The sequence below is a fragment of the Rousettus aegyptiacus genome, unplaced genomic scaffold (genome assembly GCF_014176215.1).
Source record: "Rousettus aegyptiacus isolate mRouAeg1 unplaced genomic scaffold, mRouAeg1.p scaffold_m13_p_11, whole genome shotgun sequence".
NCBI lineage: Eukaryota > Metazoa > Chordata > Mammalia > Chiroptera > Pteropodidae > Rousettus > Rousettus aegyptiacus.
In genome coordinates this window covers 61,698,935-61,718,155 of record NW_023416286.1, presented here as the reverse complement: position 1 = coordinate 61,718,155, position 19,221 = coordinate 61,698,935, and the positions used below count along the sequence as shown (strand labels likewise).

The following is a 19,221-nucleotide window of genomic DNA, read 5'->3' as shown; positions in this document are numbered from 1 at the left end:
ATGAGTATGCTTTCTTTTTCATTTTTATTGCCTTTGCTGGATTCAGACACAGATACTTTTTCAGTTGGGAGAATGTTTTGTTAGTGAGCTATTCATTGAGTGCGTAATATGTTCCGGCACTGTGATCTAAGCTTATACAGTCTATGAATTATAGATGACTTGTGAAGGGCTTTACCCCAAGCCCTCTTACAGGTTCTCACTGAAATGGAGAGGATTTTTCCTCCTAGTAGTCCTGCAGCATGTATAGCACTCCCATAGTTACTGAGTATTTGTATTTAACAGTCGGTTGGGTAAATCTCTAGGGAGAGGCTTGCCAGAATAGAAATGGTGGTGGTGAAAGGTTCAATGCCTCTTTTAGTAGGAATATTTCCCAGTTAGCAAGTTGCACTCACTTTGGAGCCCACAATACCTTGCCCTATAGAGCAATGTTCAGATTTCACAGCTTTAATCATTCCTGCTCTGTGTGGCCTCCAATTCCTTTTAAATCTCATCTCCCATAACATCACTAGCATGTGCTCACGTTTCACACCTATGCTTCACAGACTGACACTTCAGTTGAGGAGCCCTTGCCAGAGCCCTGTTTTCCGTCCCATTCCAGCTTATATTCTACCTTCCCCATAAAGCCTTATTTGGTCTCCCCAATATATTTATGCTTTTCTTTCTTTCACATACTCCTGTGGCACTTAAAGCTTTTCTTCTAGTGTTACTATGGTATTATAAATTATATTATGAATGTTGATATTGTTAACTAATTTCATGTATTAGCATATTATCTTAAAAAAGATGGAGCTGAGTTGCCCTTCATATCGAAGTGTCTAGAATATTGCTTTGAATGTACCAGGTCTTCAGGAAATGTTTTTTTGAAAGGAAGTAATTGTTCTTGGGACTCAATATTTATGGAATGTGTTCTCATTTATCATTCAATGACTGATAGACTACTTTTTTCTTTTTTTGCACTTCAGTTCCCATATTGTCATATTGGTTTTATTTCTTATTCTGACAATGATACAGAGACAACAGCAATGAATATGTATTTATCATGTAGTTCAAAGGAAGGATGATTAAGTAAGTAAATCAAATCTTTATTTTTTTCTCATATACTCAATATTATTTTTAAAATGTAAAGCATTTTTAAGCAGCACATTTCTTACATTTCTATTTTTATTAAGGTTGCTGAAATGAGTGTTAACATTCACTTTCTATCTTGCCATATTGACTCAAACTATTCGAAGGCCTTTCCAGTAAGCTTTTTTTTTTTTTTTTTAAGTAAAAGAGTTAAACAGAATTCCCAAACACAATACCTCTCCATTCGAAGACAATACACATGATACTTTTCATATGAACCATACTAGAAATGAAGGCAAGTCTCTGACAGAAGACTTAGTCCTAACTGAGGACAGCCATGTTCAATTCAAGCCCTGGCCTGTCAGAGTTGAGAAGATGAGGGGTGATATGTGAGAAATAGAGGTAAGAAAGAACATTGAGTTCGTTGAAGAAGGCTCTGCAGATGTCCCTATTATCTAATTTCATATCAGTCTTAGAGATACAGCTTACCTCTTTCTACTCTCTCAAGTGAGTTCAGGTCAGCATTTATTGAACACTTACTATGTAACATATTTTGTAATAGGCTAAGTATATAACTATGAAAAGATTATTAGTTTAATTTTGACTAGACTCTTGGTAAAGGTAGGCACAAGCAAATACTGGCTTAGGTTCTCAAGCTAAAAACTTAAGGGTGATTCTAGATTCCTTCCATTCACTTCTACTTTTGTTCTCAACACCACTTTCATCCAATCAGTCACAAAGTCCTTATGGTCTTCATTCTTAATATTTCTCAAATCCACTCCTTATTGCTATTTTTCATTGCCTCTTTCATTCCTTCCTCACGTAAGGTCTCCTTGCCAGTAGGCCACAAACCTTCCTACCTATCCTTGATTTTGCTGGCTGATTGATTTTTTCTAAAATCCCTATCTGATTGTGTCACTTCCCTGCATAAATCCTCTAGTAAGTAGCTCCTTTGTGCCCCCTGGTCCCCCCCCTCCCCACTTCCACAAAGAAGTTTAAACTCCTTTTCTTTTTTAATGTGATTATCCAGGATCCCATTTCTTTCTGCCTCACGCTGTACTAATGTCTCCTCTACCTTTGAACTTTCCTGTCTTTGCTGTGGGAGCACCTCAAACTGATTGTGTCAAATCCTATTTTGCTCCTACTCACAAAACTGTCTTCCGATATAGTCACCAAAAACACTATTCAAGTTTGATTTTCATTTTTATTTCTTAAGATATGGTGGATTCTACCCTCAACTTCCCTTTTTCTAATTATCTCTTCTGCCTTAAGGTCTTTATCTCCTGCAGCTATCTACTGTCAATGTTACTCAATAATACAGCTATTAAATGAATGGGAATAAGTGAGGTGAGTCATACATTTTTGTAGCCCTGCTTGGGCCAACAGTTTCATGGGAAAAATTTTTCTTCCTTGTGGAGAGATCCCTTTGGATAATTTTTCATAATGTGCTATTAGAGATTTTATGGAAAAAACTTTTTAAGTTTTGATTTTAACTAGATGGAGGAAAGGATGGTAGTGATAAAGGGATGAGAGAGGTCAGTTTGAAATGAAACTGACTTTTCTCAAGAGCACAGTTTGGTTCTGATCAGTGATATTTCTAGATTTTTTTTTTTTTTTTTGCTACCAATTTACAGAAAGAAATATATTTTACATCACAATCCAGAAGAGTGAGTGTGTGTGTGTGTGTGTGTGTGTGTGTTTGTGTGTAGTTATGAATTCATCTAGTAAATAAATTTTTGGGATATAAACAATTAACAAAGGAGATATTTATAAGAATACTTGCAAGATAATGTTAGATCATGAGTGATCTTGAGATAAATTATGGATAAGGTATATCATACATATATGCATATACACACACATATTCTATATCTATATGTTTATATATACTTATATACATCTCCCATACATATGTAATATATACACATATGTACATACAGATATAATTGAAAATATCTTTATAAAATATTTAGTGTAACTATTTTTGATGCACTCGGATATTTTTTCTCTTTTACTGTTTCTGTTTTATTTCATTTTAAAAAGTGCTGCTTACAATTCACTGGATTGATTTCATGATACATCAGTTGAAACTGAGTAAAATCTAGCTCATTTTTCTGTTGATTATAATACCTCCCATAATAACTCAGTTCACTGAGTATCTGTCACCTCAGATGAATTAGAAAAGAAGTATATTTTCCCTTATATTTTCCATATTGAAATCATATATGTATTTTATCTTTTAAAGCACTCAATACAGAGCTAAAAATCATTTTAGCCTTCTCAGGGAAAGTTTAAAATGCTTTGAAAATTCTAAAATATTATAGATACTCCAGTTCAATCCATGGTCATCAAAACTGTGATCAGATTTGTGTTTTCGTTATTGAAATAAAAGACACAGTCTAACCAAGAAAGTGGATCATCAACTGTATAGAATGAAGTAGGATTTGTGCTTTAAAAGTTATTTTTTATTTATTTCATTCAATGGAAATTTCTAAATAGTATGTAACTCTTTTTATATATGTTCTTAAGGATAATAAAGTCATCATATATATACATATATGAGTGCTTTTAATTATAATAGAATATATAAGACTATAAGAATAGATTAATTTCTGACATGAATATTTAGATTTATCTTTTATGATTTTACATAGGATAGATTTAATTGTTGATAAACCAGGCAGTTAATGAAATTAAACTCATACTTATCATCTTTAAAGGTGACATATAATTGTCAGCGTAGCTGCAAACATCGTCTTCAAAATTTAATGCAATATCCAAAGTGCTCAGTAAGGATACTGAATATCTGTCTTTGATATTTTATAACCAAAATGTGTCTTTTACTTAGAGTCTAAATATATGAAGGTAACTCTGAAAAAAACAAATAACAGTGTTTTAAAGTATAAAATGAATTGTATTGCTGTGATTTCTTTACTATAGGTTAAACTGATTATGAAACACTTCATATGGCAATTGGCTGTGCAGTTTAGGTTAGAATTCCACTGTAATAAGAATTTGCCAGAAATTAGAGGTTAAAATAGAGGGATTCAAGTATCCAAGTCTCTTTGTTTCAAGCTGGGGGGTAAATTAGAAAAAGAAAAAATACTATGAATATAGTAAATGAAGAAAGAAAACATTTTTTTCTCCCTAAGAGAAAGTCCATTCATTTTTAAGAATGAAAACATAAAAGAAAGTATTTTTTCCATCATTTATTCAGTAGATGCCCAGATAGGAGAGATGTGTTTGTGTGCGTGTATTGAACTTGATTGGTTATGAGTTTGACAGCATTTTTTTTTTTATGGTAATATTTAGAGTAATTGAAGGCAAGAGTGATAAGGGAAACTCTCCTAAATATTCAGCTCCAGAGAGACCCTTAATTGTTGATAATTCTGGAATTCATTCCAATTCCTTTGACTTCTAGATGTGCCATCAGTTGTCAAGTGTAGACCTCAGTACTCTTTAAATGTCACCTGCTATTTAATGTATGTGTGTTAGCAATACCTTCCAAAGAAGCCGCCACTGACATGCTGAAAGAGTGGATAAGAAAAAAGAGGTGTACCAAAACTAAGGGCCAAAGTTGTCTTTGTTCCCCTCTTCACTCTTTCATCTTTTATAACAAGTCACCATTCCCTTGACTCAAATTGCAACATTTGAGAACTGCAAATATTGCATGAGGATATAAATAAAATATCGAGGCCTCTATATTAAATTCTTAGTTTGTACCTGAAGCTAAGTGATTACTGGGGGTTATTAAGTCCAGCGGTACCCTAGGTACAAGACAAAGGGTTATTAAGGCCAGCGGTACCCTAGGTACAAGACAGCAGTATGAATGTGGAAAATATTCTGTTACACAGTGATTTGTTTTAAGATGTTTTATATGGAATTTTGACTTATCAATTATCTCTTTCTTTTAAAATCCCTCTATGATAGGTAAGCAGACACACACCCCACCAATGTCACTTTTTATTTTCAAATTGTTGGTCAATATTTCCCTTGGGGGGGGAACTCTTTTTATATTGATGTCTTTGTCATTACTATTCAAGTAGTTTACTGTATGAACTTGCTTCTTTCTCCTCTATAACTTAGAGTATGTTCTTGCAGAAGACATTTGGGGAAAGGTATTTGTTGCCCATTAATTCTTAGGCTCACTTCCCTACTCTGATGTTTTGGGTGTCCATGCCCCTGGGTCTAATTTCAGAGGTCTCTTAAAAGTTAGGCCTTGCCCCTTCATCTACAGTAGAATGCAGAAATTATGGTTCTTTTCATTGTGGCCTATAAAATGTAGAAATTGTCTGGGTTCTAGTCAATTTGGAACAATTGGTAGGCAATTGACTAGATAGCTCATTAGATTTGGCAGTTATTATGACTAAAACCCTCAAATACTATTAAGCTGACAGTCCCTTGTACATTTATGTTCAAGGCAAAATAGACTTTATTCTCTTCTCAAATATTTTTTGATTAGATAGAAACTTATCAGAAAATATATCAGAACTTAAATATTCTCTACTAACATGTTAACATATATGGTATTTTCTTAGACACCGTGAATCACTCTTATTTCTCAGAAAATATCTTAAAACTAAACTATAATGTAAGAATCCCCTAAAATGTAGCATTACACTGTTAGAGACTTTCTGTATGTCTGTCAAAAATGCGATATATATATATATATATACATATATATATATATATATATATATATCTCAAAATGATTCAAATGAAATGAATATGATCAATATTGCCAAGTGGTTGAGGACATGAATTTAGAAGTCTGGGTACAAACTCCTCTACTATTCATTTAGGCAAATGACTTAATTTCCATGTACCTCTGCTTTTTCATTTTCAAATCGAGCATACTAACAGTAACTTGCTCCTTGTGCTGTAATGAGGATTAAATGAAGTGACAAGGAATACAATGATTGACACATAGTAGGCCTTCAGTGTGAGCTGTATTTACTGTCAGTATTAAATAATTGCAGTCAGTATTCCCAAATAGTGACAGTGATACATCAGTAATTCCACCATTTATTTTTCATGGAAAACATAATTGTTTGATTTTTATCACTTATTTTTTTAGCCTAAAGAAAAGAGTGCTGTAAAATATCTTAGTAAAGTATTAAAAGCAAAGAAAAATGTGTTTATTGAAGCATGATGCATTTTTTTATAAAATTAAAATAGTTACCAAAGACAAATTTTCCTAAACAGGGCAAAGAATCATATCATAATTATTTCGTCTTCTCTTTTATCTTGCTCATCATTTTCTTTTTTTCCTCTGAATATACTTGCCTTGATGATCTATTTTCTATGCACACAATTGCTTCATTATTTACCATCTGTGATTTAATAATGCATTATCAATCGTGATATCAGGGGCATGAATAAGGTCACCAATTTCTCATGTATTTCCATTTGCAAACTCTGACTGAAAAAAGAACGTAAATTTAGATATTCAATAATATTTTGTAATTTTTGTTTACTTTAAAAATGTTCTCAAAACTCCATTTCCTAAGAAATCACTGTACAGCAATTAAAGTTTCCCATGTTGGAATCTGGTCGGCATGATTCTTGGAATTTAACTCCACCCAGGTTTTCTTCCAAACTACCAAAAGTCATTTTGTTTATAAAAAGCAATCATGTGAATTATCGGATAGCCTTAAAATTAGCATAACTGAATGTTGTCCAAATTTAGCATCTCATGCATCTACAAAAGCACTTGATCCTATTAAAAAATTCTGAATTGCAACATCTATTGATTTCTATTTTAATGCCTTTTGTTGCGAAGATTAATTCCATGATTTTTTATCATATTCTCCATAAGACATTTAATGGAAAAGGTAACTGATGCCAGGTAGTTTCTGTATTCGCCATATCTTCTGTGCTACTTTTTGTCTCTCCTTAACTATTGTGTTTTTAATGGACAATTTGAGCAATAGCCACACAAATGCTCTTACATAGATCACATGCCATCCAACACAGTTACCCTAGAAAAGAAAACTTAACTCCTTATCACATGGAAGTTCCCTTGAAATTTCTTGAACATGAAATGCACAAGGACCTCAACCTATGCATTAACAGGATTGCCTGGTGTCATGAGGATATTAACAGAGGGATATTCTTAGTACAAAGACAGTCCCGCTTTCATAAGTGTTCTCCGACCTTTCTCTCTATGTCTGTTCATTTATCAAATCGGATCCTCAATTTCCTCATTTATAGAATGAGTAAAGGAGAGCAAAAATACTTCATATGACTGTAGCAATGAATAAATGAGCTAACAGAGATGATGTGCGGTGTCTAGCTCAATAAACAGTAACTAAACTAAAGAAAATCCAAATTGGGAAGCAGCAAAATTCTGGTTTCTATACAGGCCTACCTGAGTGTTTAAAAAAGGACCATCTCAATATAAATATGTGTGTGTGTATGTATGTAAAAATATGTCATATGTATTTTAATTTCTTTGCCTTACCTAAGCAATTTTATTTTTAATCTTTTAAGTTTCACTTTGTTTTGTGAAAAAGGTGAAAATTTGTACTAAAATTCCTTTAGTAGAGGAAAATAAAGCTACAGAATAGCTTTTTCTATTCTCACTTCCTTCTGAAAACACAAATGCAGTTAATCGGCCCATTTAAACTAAATTAATCATTATAATAGTTATTATTATTGTTATTTTTTTCATTATGTAGTCCAGAATATATTCTTAATAGGGAGACTATAATGATTTTGGGGGGAAGAGAAAAAGATTTCACTGAATACTTCAATAAATATTTATCAGAGGTGAGCAGTTATAAGGTTAACAGTTTTTACCAACCAAAGAAAAGTTGTTCATATTTTATAATATGTGTCATTAGATCACTGATAGGATTTCTTTTTTAAAAAGAAACAGTTGCCTAAACTTTACATTTGGGGAAGACATAGCTGGCAGAAAAATCAACTTAGTTTCAATGACTAAGGCTGTGATTTGTGATTAGATGATTAACTATTTTCTGAAGTTGTGAGAGTCAAAGAAACATATTACAGAGGATAGGAAAAAGTGCTTCTTATTAATAATATATAATATTAGATGGATCTTTCAAACCTAATTAGAAAATGCATAGGTAGAAACCATACTAAATCATGTATCAGTCATTTCTTGAAATAACAAATTTTCCTTTACTATACCATTTTATGAATACCCAGAGATTAAAGAAACGCAAACCACAATTCCCACAACCAATCTGAAAACACGTTTATGAGGTATGTAGGACTAGTCATGAACTTTTAACACCATTAACTTGCTCCTTTTTTTTTTTTTTGTGAATCATAGCTAATTATTAACTTTACCTAAAATACCCATGATTATTCTCTAGTGCGTGATCACTTAACCGAAAGGAAATAACACATCATTGTCAACTTTCATAGTTAGTTAGTTATTTTTTTTTCCCTAGATGGATTGAAAGATTTAACCTTTAAATTACATTTACTTAAAAAAATTTATAATAATCTTATGTTCAGAATGGGAATTGTTTAAAAGCTGCATCAGAATTAAAATTATACTCAAGACACACCAGAAGAACACTTTGAGGATGGATGACAAAAAAGTCCTTTTGAAAACCTTAGTAAATGAAACCTGCCTGTTCATATGGCTTGCTTAATAATTACTATTCAGTTTTTACTTAGAAAATTTTGGATTTAGAGGGAAAATTAGATATATAGCCCAGGAGCTTTCAAATTTCTTTACTTAGCTATGCAAACCTTTTGAAAATTAACTCAATAAGTTCTGTGAGGGGGCTTTGGTATGCCTTAGTCACCAGCATGCTCTCAGCATCTAGAAAAGTGCTTGGAATAAGGAAGTGCTCAACAAATAGGACTTGAAAAAAGTGAAAGGGAAGACATAACTTAAAAAGAAAAACAGAGAACAACAACAGTAGCGGACTCAGCAAACATCTCAGACTCTTGAGAAGTACCTTGGACACACCTGTGTTGAACTCTGGCTCTGCAATACCACCTGAATATCAGTGAGTTTAATGCTCTCATTTTAAGTATAAGAAAATGGAGCTCCTCAGGTCTTGTGGAATTCCTAGTCTCAATATATTTTTTTGTATCCAGATAGCATATGTTTATAAGAGTTGAAAAAGTATGTTCTAGTATATTCTTGTGAATAATTTTGTTTTCAGGAGAGTTATTGCAGGAAGAGAAATCATAAAAGAGAATGACCTATAACCCACTCTAAATCTTTATGATTATTATACATGCAATAGTAACTTACATATTCAAAATTAGTTTATGATATTCTTTCTAAAAACGAGTTTTCTTATTCTTTACATACAGATAGTATTCATGATATTGCAATTAAATATAGGAAGTTACTGATGCCCATTTATTGTGTGTGTGCATGCATACACACACACGTCCACACAATGTATTGTGTGGAAAAATTAACATTTATTTATTTTTTTTTGATCTAATAGTAACTGGCTGTTATTTATAATTATTTATTTAATTAATTTATTTCCAAAGTTACCAAGTTTTTTCCATTTTTTTGAGCATAGACAGTACTGTTATATACATGTACACATATATGTATGTAAGTATGTATATATACATATGTTAGACATTTAGCTAGAAAAGTGATGTTAATTAGTAGATCATGAAAATAAGATAAATCAGAAATTGAATGGCTAAAATTAGCCCTGGTAGAAATTTCTCAATGAAATTAATGAACCTCACACACTCATCTCAATTGGAATTGCCTCCATTGTATAGGGCTTAGGAAAGAAAAGCAAAAGTACTTTGATAAAATGTGTATTTAGGGAGACAGAGATCAAGGCTTTAAAGAGAGGGCTTAGCAAAACAGATGTCCGAGGATCTTTAGTAAGCCCAACTGTCTCTAATTACATTTTGGCTGGAAGAAGGTTGAGAATCCACGCCTGGCAGGCTCTTTATGCGGGACCCATTTTAATCTTAAAATGACCTGGCAAATTTGGTGTTTCAAATATTTTAATTCATCATACTAGGATTTATTGAAAATGTTTTAATATTAGCATCAAAAACTAGTACACATCAGAATATGGTTCAAAATGAAGGTATATAAGGGTTTATGGGTTTGAGTAGTAACAAGTCATTAATTATACATGCCGGATCCTTTTGAAAGATGGCTGTTTTATGTAGTGATTTTACAGGGTAACATTGTAGAGCTTGAACTGCAGTTTTATGAATTCAGTTGAAACATTTTATCATCTGAGGAATTGCCTAAATGCTATAAATATATAGACAGGCCATCCTACTTCCTGTTTTTTCTCATTTGCTACAGACATGGACTACATGGCTTATTATAAAAGTGAAGAAAACATTGGCTTCGCAGCTCAAAACTGAATGCACAGAGTAGATAAATACAGAAGCCTATGTTTCTTAAATGGTTTTATTAAACTCCATTTTAAAATTTGTTGTGCTCATACCTATTGGTTATAAATACAGAACACTATTAGTGTTTATATGTGTGTATTTGTTATGCATGTTATTAAAATTTATTTTCAATATATTTTTTCATAATATAAGAGGGATTTTTTCTCTTTTAATATAGTGCTTGAATATGGCACTGTTTTATATGATTGCTCAATTATGTATTGAATACATCCCAAATAGTTTCATTATGTCCATGATATACAGCAGATGATAAAGTTTACTCTTACATAAGGTATGAGTCCCACACTTAAGGATCTCTTAAACTGCTGATTTTTCACACCATTCAAAAGAATGCTAAACCCTTTTTTTTTAATTTTAATTTTTCAATTACAGTTCACATTCAGTATCATTTTATTTTAGTTTCAAGTGTATATCATAGTGGTTAAACATTTATACAATTTACTAAGCGACTCCCTCAATAAGTCTAGTACTCACCTGGCACCACGCAGTTATTACATCGTTGACTCTATTCCCTATGCTATACTTCATATTCCTGTGACTGTTTTGTAACTGCTAATTTGTACTTCTTAATCCCTTCACCTTTTTGCCCAGTCCCTCAACACTCCTCTCATCTGGCAACCGTCAGTTTGTTTTCTGTATCTATGAATCTGTTTCTGTTTGTTTGTTTATTTGTTTTATTCTTTAGATTCCACATATGAGTGAAATCATATGGTATTTGTCCACTATATTTATGTACCACTTTTTCTTTATCTAATTGTCTGTTAATGGGTACTTAGTTTGCTCCATAACTTAGCTATTGTAAATAACATGCAACAGGGGTGCATGTATCTTTTCGACTTAGTATTTTGGATTTCTTTGGATAAATACTGACAAGTTGAATTGCTGGGTAATAATGTAGTTCTATTTTTAACTTTTTGGGGAAATTCTTTATTGTTTTTCATATTGGCTGCACCAATTTGCAATCCCACCAGCAGTACATGAGGGTTCCCTTTCTCCACATTCTCTTTAACATGTGTTGCTTGTTGATTTATTTAATGACAGCTATTTTGACAAGTGTGAGGTGTTATCTCATTGTAGTTTTAATTTGCATTCCCCTGATGATTAGTGATGTCAAGTATCTTTTCATACATTTATGGCCATTTGTATATCCTCTTTGTAGAAATGTCTATTCAGGTCCTCTGCCCAGTTTTTAGTTGGATCATTTGACTTTTGGTGTTAAGCTGTATGAGTTGTTTATAAATTTTGGATTATTAATCCCTTATCAGATATATCACTGGCAAATATCTTCTCCCATTCAGTAGGTTGTCTTTTCGTTTTGCCTATGGTTTCCTTTGCTGTGCGAAAATTTTTTAGTTTGATTTAATCCCGCTTGTTTATTTTTTTGTTCATTTCCCTTGTTCAAAGAGATATATTAGAAAAAATATTATTAAGAGTAGTGTCATAGAGTTTACTGTCTATGTTTTCTTCTAGAAGTTTTATGGTTTCAGATCTTACATTTAAATCTTTAATCCATTTGAGTTTAGTCTTATACATGGTATAAGAAGGTTGTCTATTTTTTTTCTTTTCTCATATATCTGTCCAGTTTACTCAACACCATTTATTAAAGAGGCTGTCTTTACCCCATTGTATATTCTTGCCTTCTTTGTCATAGATTAATTGACCATAAAGATATGAGTTTTTTTCTGGGCTCTTCATTCTGTTTTATTGATCCATTTGTGTGTGTTTATGCCAATATCAAGCTGTTTTGATTACTATAGCCTTGCAGTATAGTTTGAAATCTGGTAGCGTGATGCTTCCACTTTGTTTTTCTTTGTCAAGATTGCTTTGGATATTTGGGGTCTTTTGTGGTTCAATATAAACTTTAGAGTTATTTGTTCTAGTTCTGGGAAAATGACATTGGTATTTTTATAGAGATTGCATTGAGTCTGTAGATTGCTTGGGATGGTATGGATGCTTTAACAAAGTTAACTCACATTCCATAAACATGGTATATGCTTCCATCTATTTGTCTTTCTTCAGTGTCTTATATTTTTCCAAGTACAGATCTTTTGTCTTCTCGTTTAAATATTTTTCTAGGTATTTTTTTTTCATGCAATTGTAAATGGAATTGCTTCTTTAAAATTTCTCTTTCTGATAGTTTGTTATTGACATATAAAAATGCAACAGTTTCTGAATATTAATTTTATCCTGCTACTTGACTGATTTCATTTATTGATATTAATAATTTTTTGGTGGAATCTTTAGAGTTCTCTCTATATAATATCATGTCATCTGCAAATAATAACAATTTTATATCTTTCTTTCCAATTTAGTTGCCTTTTATTTCTTGTCTGATTGCCATGGCTAGGATTTCTGATGTTAAACCTTTTTTAAAGTATAAACTTTTGTATAAAATCTCTTACATAGCCAGACTTTATATCTTTTTGAAATTTCCCAAATTTTTTCTAGCAAAGTATATTACAATTATATTTTTCTGTTGCTGAGATACCCTTTGTCCAGCAGGGTTAAAACCAACCATTTTGATTGTCACTATTGAGTTGATGTTGGCTGATTAATGCATTGTTCTCATTGCAACATATGGCTAACTCATAATTAACTGAAATAATTCAGTGGCCTTGTTTGGCTTTAAATCAAGTAAAGTTCTACTTGAAGCAGCCATGGCTGACATAATTTATGATGGTAATAATATCACACTTTAAATCATATCAGTTCATTTCCTTTTGGGTATTTTTCTTTCTCATCAAGTTCCATTTCTTTAGCTATAGAATGTCTCTAAACCACATCTGTGTTAGTCTAAGTCAAGAGTAAACTTTTTAAATAAAGTGTGTAAAATGTGTTTTTATTTATTGAAAAGATGTTTTCAATTACCATTAAGTTCATTGATGGTCTAATGTTAGCTGCTTAAATATTTGAAGCCGTTCTCTGGAAACCAGACGCCCATCCAAATTCTAAAAATCCAGTACATTCTTCATGTTATTGTGGTTTTCCAAAACAACTGTTGATTACTTGAAGCAGAAGTCCCTTTGATGAGTAAAGGGTTGGTCAGAGTGCAGTGAGTGGGTTAGTAGCTACTTGCCTGGGAATTAACCAGTCTCCCCTCTCCCACCACTCTCCTACCATCTTAGACCTTTTCTTCATGTACTGCTGACAACTACACATCCTTCACAATTTGGATGAGTCAACATAGTTTTTCTTCTCACTGGGCTGTACTCCTCTGTGATGTCTTTCTTCCACGTGCAATCAATAAATGTTTACTGGCTACTTAGTTTCCCTGTGCCTATTCCTTTATATTTCAGAATATATAACATTGCAATAGTTAGGGTGCTGGTTAATTCTAACAAAGATTTATTTCTTGCTTATACTACATGAATAGAATTGGGCCTGTGGAAAGAGGGTGAGGTTAGTCCTGTGTTTTACATAATTATTTAAGAAATAGAGGGCCAGAAGCCCTCACCGATAATGTGGTATTACCATTTTAACACTTTTGTTGTTTATCTCAAGAAAAGAAGAGAGCAATAAAGAGATACCTGTATCTCTAACTACAGCAGCATAGAAGTGATCCATAACTTATTCACAGTCATTGGCTAGAACTACTGACATGGCCTTTACCCCAATAGAAGGGAGGCCAGGAAGAGTAAAGGTACATGAACTATTTTTTGAACCCTATGGTCTTTGACACATTCCTTGATTTTTATTACAATAAACACATAAAATGGAGTTATTCCTTATTAAATCTTGTGGTAGCCATTTTTCCCAAACTTAGTTGATAATAAGCATAAATTGGATGTGTCTCCAAGAATGGGAATCCTTGCACATACCGCAAACCTACCAAATCAGAATCTTCTGGGTGGAAGACTGGAAATATGGATTAACGAGTTACCCATATGATTCTTATTAGACTTCAAATTTGAGAAAACAGTGTAAGTATGCTCAAAAGATAGTACCACAGCTAATGAAATAAATACTTTTATAACTGCAACCAACCTTAGGATGGGAGACCTCATCGAACTCTAAACTGAGTTATAACCTTGTATATACTTCTTGCTGATGTCACACAATTACACATATCACATTATAATAGAATTCTCACAAATATTTAAAACAATATTAATTATTAATATCTGTTGAGAACGTCCTGTGTACCAGGCACTGTGCTAAGGTTCTTGATGTTTCCACTTCTCACAAAGTGGGTCCTATGATGAACACCACTTAAAGATGAGAGATCTGAAACTATGGAATGGGTAAGTAAAATTTGTCCAAGGGGACAGGAAGGAAAAATTGATAAACTATATGTTGCAGACATAACATCCTTATTTTGAAAGAAACAGGGAATGAATTTGAATTTCAATCTCTCTCTTTCTCTCTGTTCCCCCATCTCTCTCTCTCTCTCTGTCTCTCTCTCTCTCTCTCTCTCTCTCTCTCTCTCTCTCTCTCTCTCTCTCTCTCTCTCTCACACACACACACACTTTCATCCTTCTCAAATCAGAGACTAGAGTGTCACATGATTTTCTGAATGACCTCCTTACTTCGTCCCTAGCCCCAATGACTGAGGGTTTTTATTAATATTTATTAGAAGAAACACATTCTCACATTTAATATTTTTCTTGTGTTAATGCCTAAGTACAATAAATTTAACTTTCCCCTCCTTTTTCTGTCTACTGGCTTCCAGACATCGATATAGCTTCTCTGAACACGAATGTGGGAATTTTCTCCCACTGGCCTTCTATGATCCAAAAGCTGGCAGTGGATGAGCTGATGGGAGACCCAATAACTTGCATCATAGCAAATATAAGGAGCTCTCTTAAAATAATACATCTCATGGGAAGAAGCAGATTACCTCGTTTTAAAGCACTTTTGAAACACCGTGGGCTTGAGAAGGTTGCAGTATTATTGAAGAACATTTTCTTTTCAAAAGAATGGCTTTGTGTGTCTGGATTTTAATCTATGTTATTCCAAACTTTTGTCTCACGACAGAAGGACTAAGAACTATTTCATTGTGAATGAAAATGCAAGATTAAGAAAGGAGGATAAAAACCACCATCTTCTTGATTTTCTTCTAAAAGTACAAAAGTAATCTTACATGAAAACAAAACAAAACAGCAGGTGTATAGCACTTAGTGAAAAACCACATGTGTAAAGTCACACACATAAATAATAAATTATGGTAATGAGACTCTTAACAGCACCTGATAACCAGATGTGTAGAAAACCAGCCAAACTTCACCATAAAAGGCTTAACAAAAGATGTAAATCAACACATCAGTAACAGTTACTTTCACAAAGTAGTACTTTTAAACCAAGGACTAAGAGTTGGCTATATATAAAGGGAGATAAGAAATAATTAAAAGCAAGAATTTTCAAGAGTAAAAATTTAATTCTGGGACTGAGATTGAGGGATAGAATTGAAGTAGCTAAACACACACACACACACACACACACACACACACACACACACACACACACACATGGATGGCTGGAGACTCAAGCTTGGAGAGGAAGTGATTTTGGCAGAATGTTTCCTATAACATTATTTGTTTTTTGTGATTTATAGTTAAATAACTTAAACATGCTGCTCAGAATTCTTTTTATTCTGTAAAAAATAAAATCATTGGGTGGAAATTTTAGGATAATGATAAAATATCATCTACCAGTATTCAACTATACTTTTAAAATTTTACTCCATGTATATATAGTGAGAGAAGAATAATAAACAAACAATGAGTAGTATTTCTTCCAAGGCAAACAATATGTAAATTAATCTACTATCCTTCATTTATTCCCTATTTTCCATTAAAGAGTGGAAGTTTCAACATAGGGATGTTATGTCTACAACATCAGTCTGAAGAGTACAAAAAAAGTAATTAAACAGTACTTTCCTAGCTCAGCCACTATCTGTGGAAAATAGGGCCCTTCGAGACTGTCTAAAATCCTGCTACACTAGCCCGGTGCTGGGGGTACAAGTCCACCTGCTGTGTCCTCAGGTCTTCAAATGACCAATTCCTGGCCTTAAGGCCCTCCCCTCTTTCAGTCTGGAAGCTTTCCTCCTGCCTCCTTGTTTTCTGGTGACAACCCAGGTAGGCTGGCCACCTCCTGCCCTGAATCTGGGCTCCTCTCCAGGTGGGAAATGCCCTCTCTCGCTTCCCTTCCGCGTTCTCTAGCAATTTGTCTGGGAGGTTAAAAAATACCCTCCCTCTACCTCTTTTTCCAAAGCCTCAGTTGAAAATTCATGGGTGAATGGATGAAAGAGTAACCCAGTGAGACAACTCTGGGTTTAGAGGGGACACATTGCTTTCCTCTTTCTGGGGTCCATTTCCTTCACTTCACCTCAGATAAATAATAGTTTCCAAAAATTTAAATATAGTCAGGTCCTCTATAATGCTTGTTTTGGAAACTTTTTGTTCTTTTTGTTCCAACATGATAGCTATATCAGGGGGAAATTTGAACATAATGAGAATTTTGAATTTGTTTATGCACTTTCATTTGCTAAGAACACTGACCTTAATACAGAAATCTGCACCTGACTCAACAGTACCCTATGAGTAGACAAAATTTCTGTGTGCACCCCAACACACAGCCCCATACGCACCTATACCTGAAACCTGGACAGACTACAAGACTTCCCAGAACCAATGAAAAATGTAAATGTCAGACTCTTATTTCAAAATTATCGAGAATTTCTAGATGGCTGTAGCAGAGCATTAAATCAGTCAAGGCACCTGTCTAAGCATGGACCCATATGACCACACACAAGTCACAAACCTATGAAGCTGGCCCTGCCTCAGCCATCTACCAGCTCTCTCAGTTCTCTGTTGCATTATGAGCCACATCCCATCTATATTCTGTTTCAACTTTCCCTCCAATTCCAGATAACCTTCCTTCCACCACTTCACAGTCACTCACAAGCTTGACCCTTTCTCATGAGCATGCCCACAAACACCCGAACATATCAAAGTGAAGTGCCATATTTACTGTAGTATTTTTGGAATTCTTAACCATTTAACATGTGGAAACTATGCTGTTGTTATTTGGTTCCTATCATTTTCTGTGTGTCACTGATGAAATTTTTGAGTGTTATGCACCCAACTCCATTTTTCCCATAAGCCTTGTGGCTTTTATCACACAATTTTGCATAGCAGGCGTTTTGTTTGTTGTTTTTGTTTTGGAATATATATTTTATGTTATAGCATAATTGACTAATGATGAAGAAATGGCATATTTTACTAAATATTTTTTAATATGTAGATTTTATTGTTAGTTGAACAACAACAGTGTGGATGCTTTTGATAGTTTAAAATTCTGGTGGACATATGTGGAGAACTGAGGTTTCATTGTTGTTGTCTACACCGAAGTTGCCTCAAATAATGTGCTTTTCAGCCCATCAAAATGTTCTTGGGCCACAGAGAGGTTCTGCTCCCTACAGCTGAGTTTGAATTTTACTGTGGAATTATAAATAGGTTTAAAAAAAACTCAGACTATACTAGGATTGTGTTATTTTAAGGTATCCAAGGAAATGAGAGTACATTTGATCTATTTATTTGTTGCTTGTGTGTAGGTGGGAGTATGTAGTTGGAACGCACAAAAATAAGTGCTGAAAATTGAGCCTTTTCAGGGACTCATAAATCAGAACAAGAATTCACATTGCAAAAATGTAAGATGAGGAGCTTGCTCTTTACCGTCTCTGTCATAACAACTTGCATAAAAGAGTTTGGTAGGGAAATGGGAAATAAATATTTATTATACTTTTAAAGATTTAATAGAATTTTATTTAGAAAAGAATTAAAGAGTAGAAGAGCTTAATGGTAACCTAGAGATTGTTTAGCTCTGGTACCTCCTTCTACAAGTTAGGAAAGTGAGGTTAGAGGTTATTCAACTGGTCACAGGCTAAGTTAGAACTGTAGGCCAGCCCTACTGACTTGTAGTTCGTACCTTGGTGACATATTCATGTAGCCTTTCTGTACTTCCTTTGAATAGCTCATGCATATTATTTAAGAAGAATGTAGAATGCTTTCCATATAAAATTATATGATTCACACAAATATGATGTTAATTAATATTTAGGAATTGAACCCCAGCTATGATGCTCACATACTTTTGAAATAGACACTTAATTTGTGGGGCTTAGTACAAAGTGAAAATGTGAGTCCACTCGTTGAAAAATTATTAAGAATTTCAAAATCATGACAACTGAGCATGAAACAAAACATAGGCACTGTGTAAGGGCGGGAACCTGTATTGCTGCACAAACCAAATGCCCGTGAAGCTGACCCGGCAAACCCGCACACATTGATATAGAAGTGTTTTTAGAAACCCATTCTTATTCTCTCAGGCTATGATAATAAATGATTAATTGTAAATTGTCCATGGTACTTTGTCTTCAAATTTGTTTATTATTTCAAAAAATAGTTAGATAATGTCTTAGTGCGCTAAGGAATCGAAATGTAACAAAGAATGAAATAGACAAGAGTTCCTACCTTCAGGGAGTTTATGAACCTAGTTTAGGAATTAGACAAAAAATAAGAAATTAAGTAAACTATATAAAATTTGAGATGGTGGTAGTTGCTAAAGAGAAGACAAAAGTGGAGAAGGGAATGATAGTATAAATGGGAACTGAGATTTTAGATAGGATGGTCAGGGGAAGCCTGAATGGGATGACACTATTTGGGTAAATACCTGAAGGAGGTGGAGGAGTGATCGTGTGGGGACCTGGGGGAATAGCATTTCAGACAAATGAAATAGCATATGAGATAGAACTAAGCC

The 19,221-nt window shown here is 33.5% G+C and overlaps 1 protein-coding gene across 2 annotated transcripts in view; it reads left to right on the top strand.

Moving 5' to 3' along the window:
- Positions 1–19,221, top strand: part of GPC6 (glypican 6) — a 974,073-nt gene that overhangs the window by 286,909 nt on the left and 667,943 nt on the right. The gene's annotated exons all lie outside the window — the stretch shown is intronic.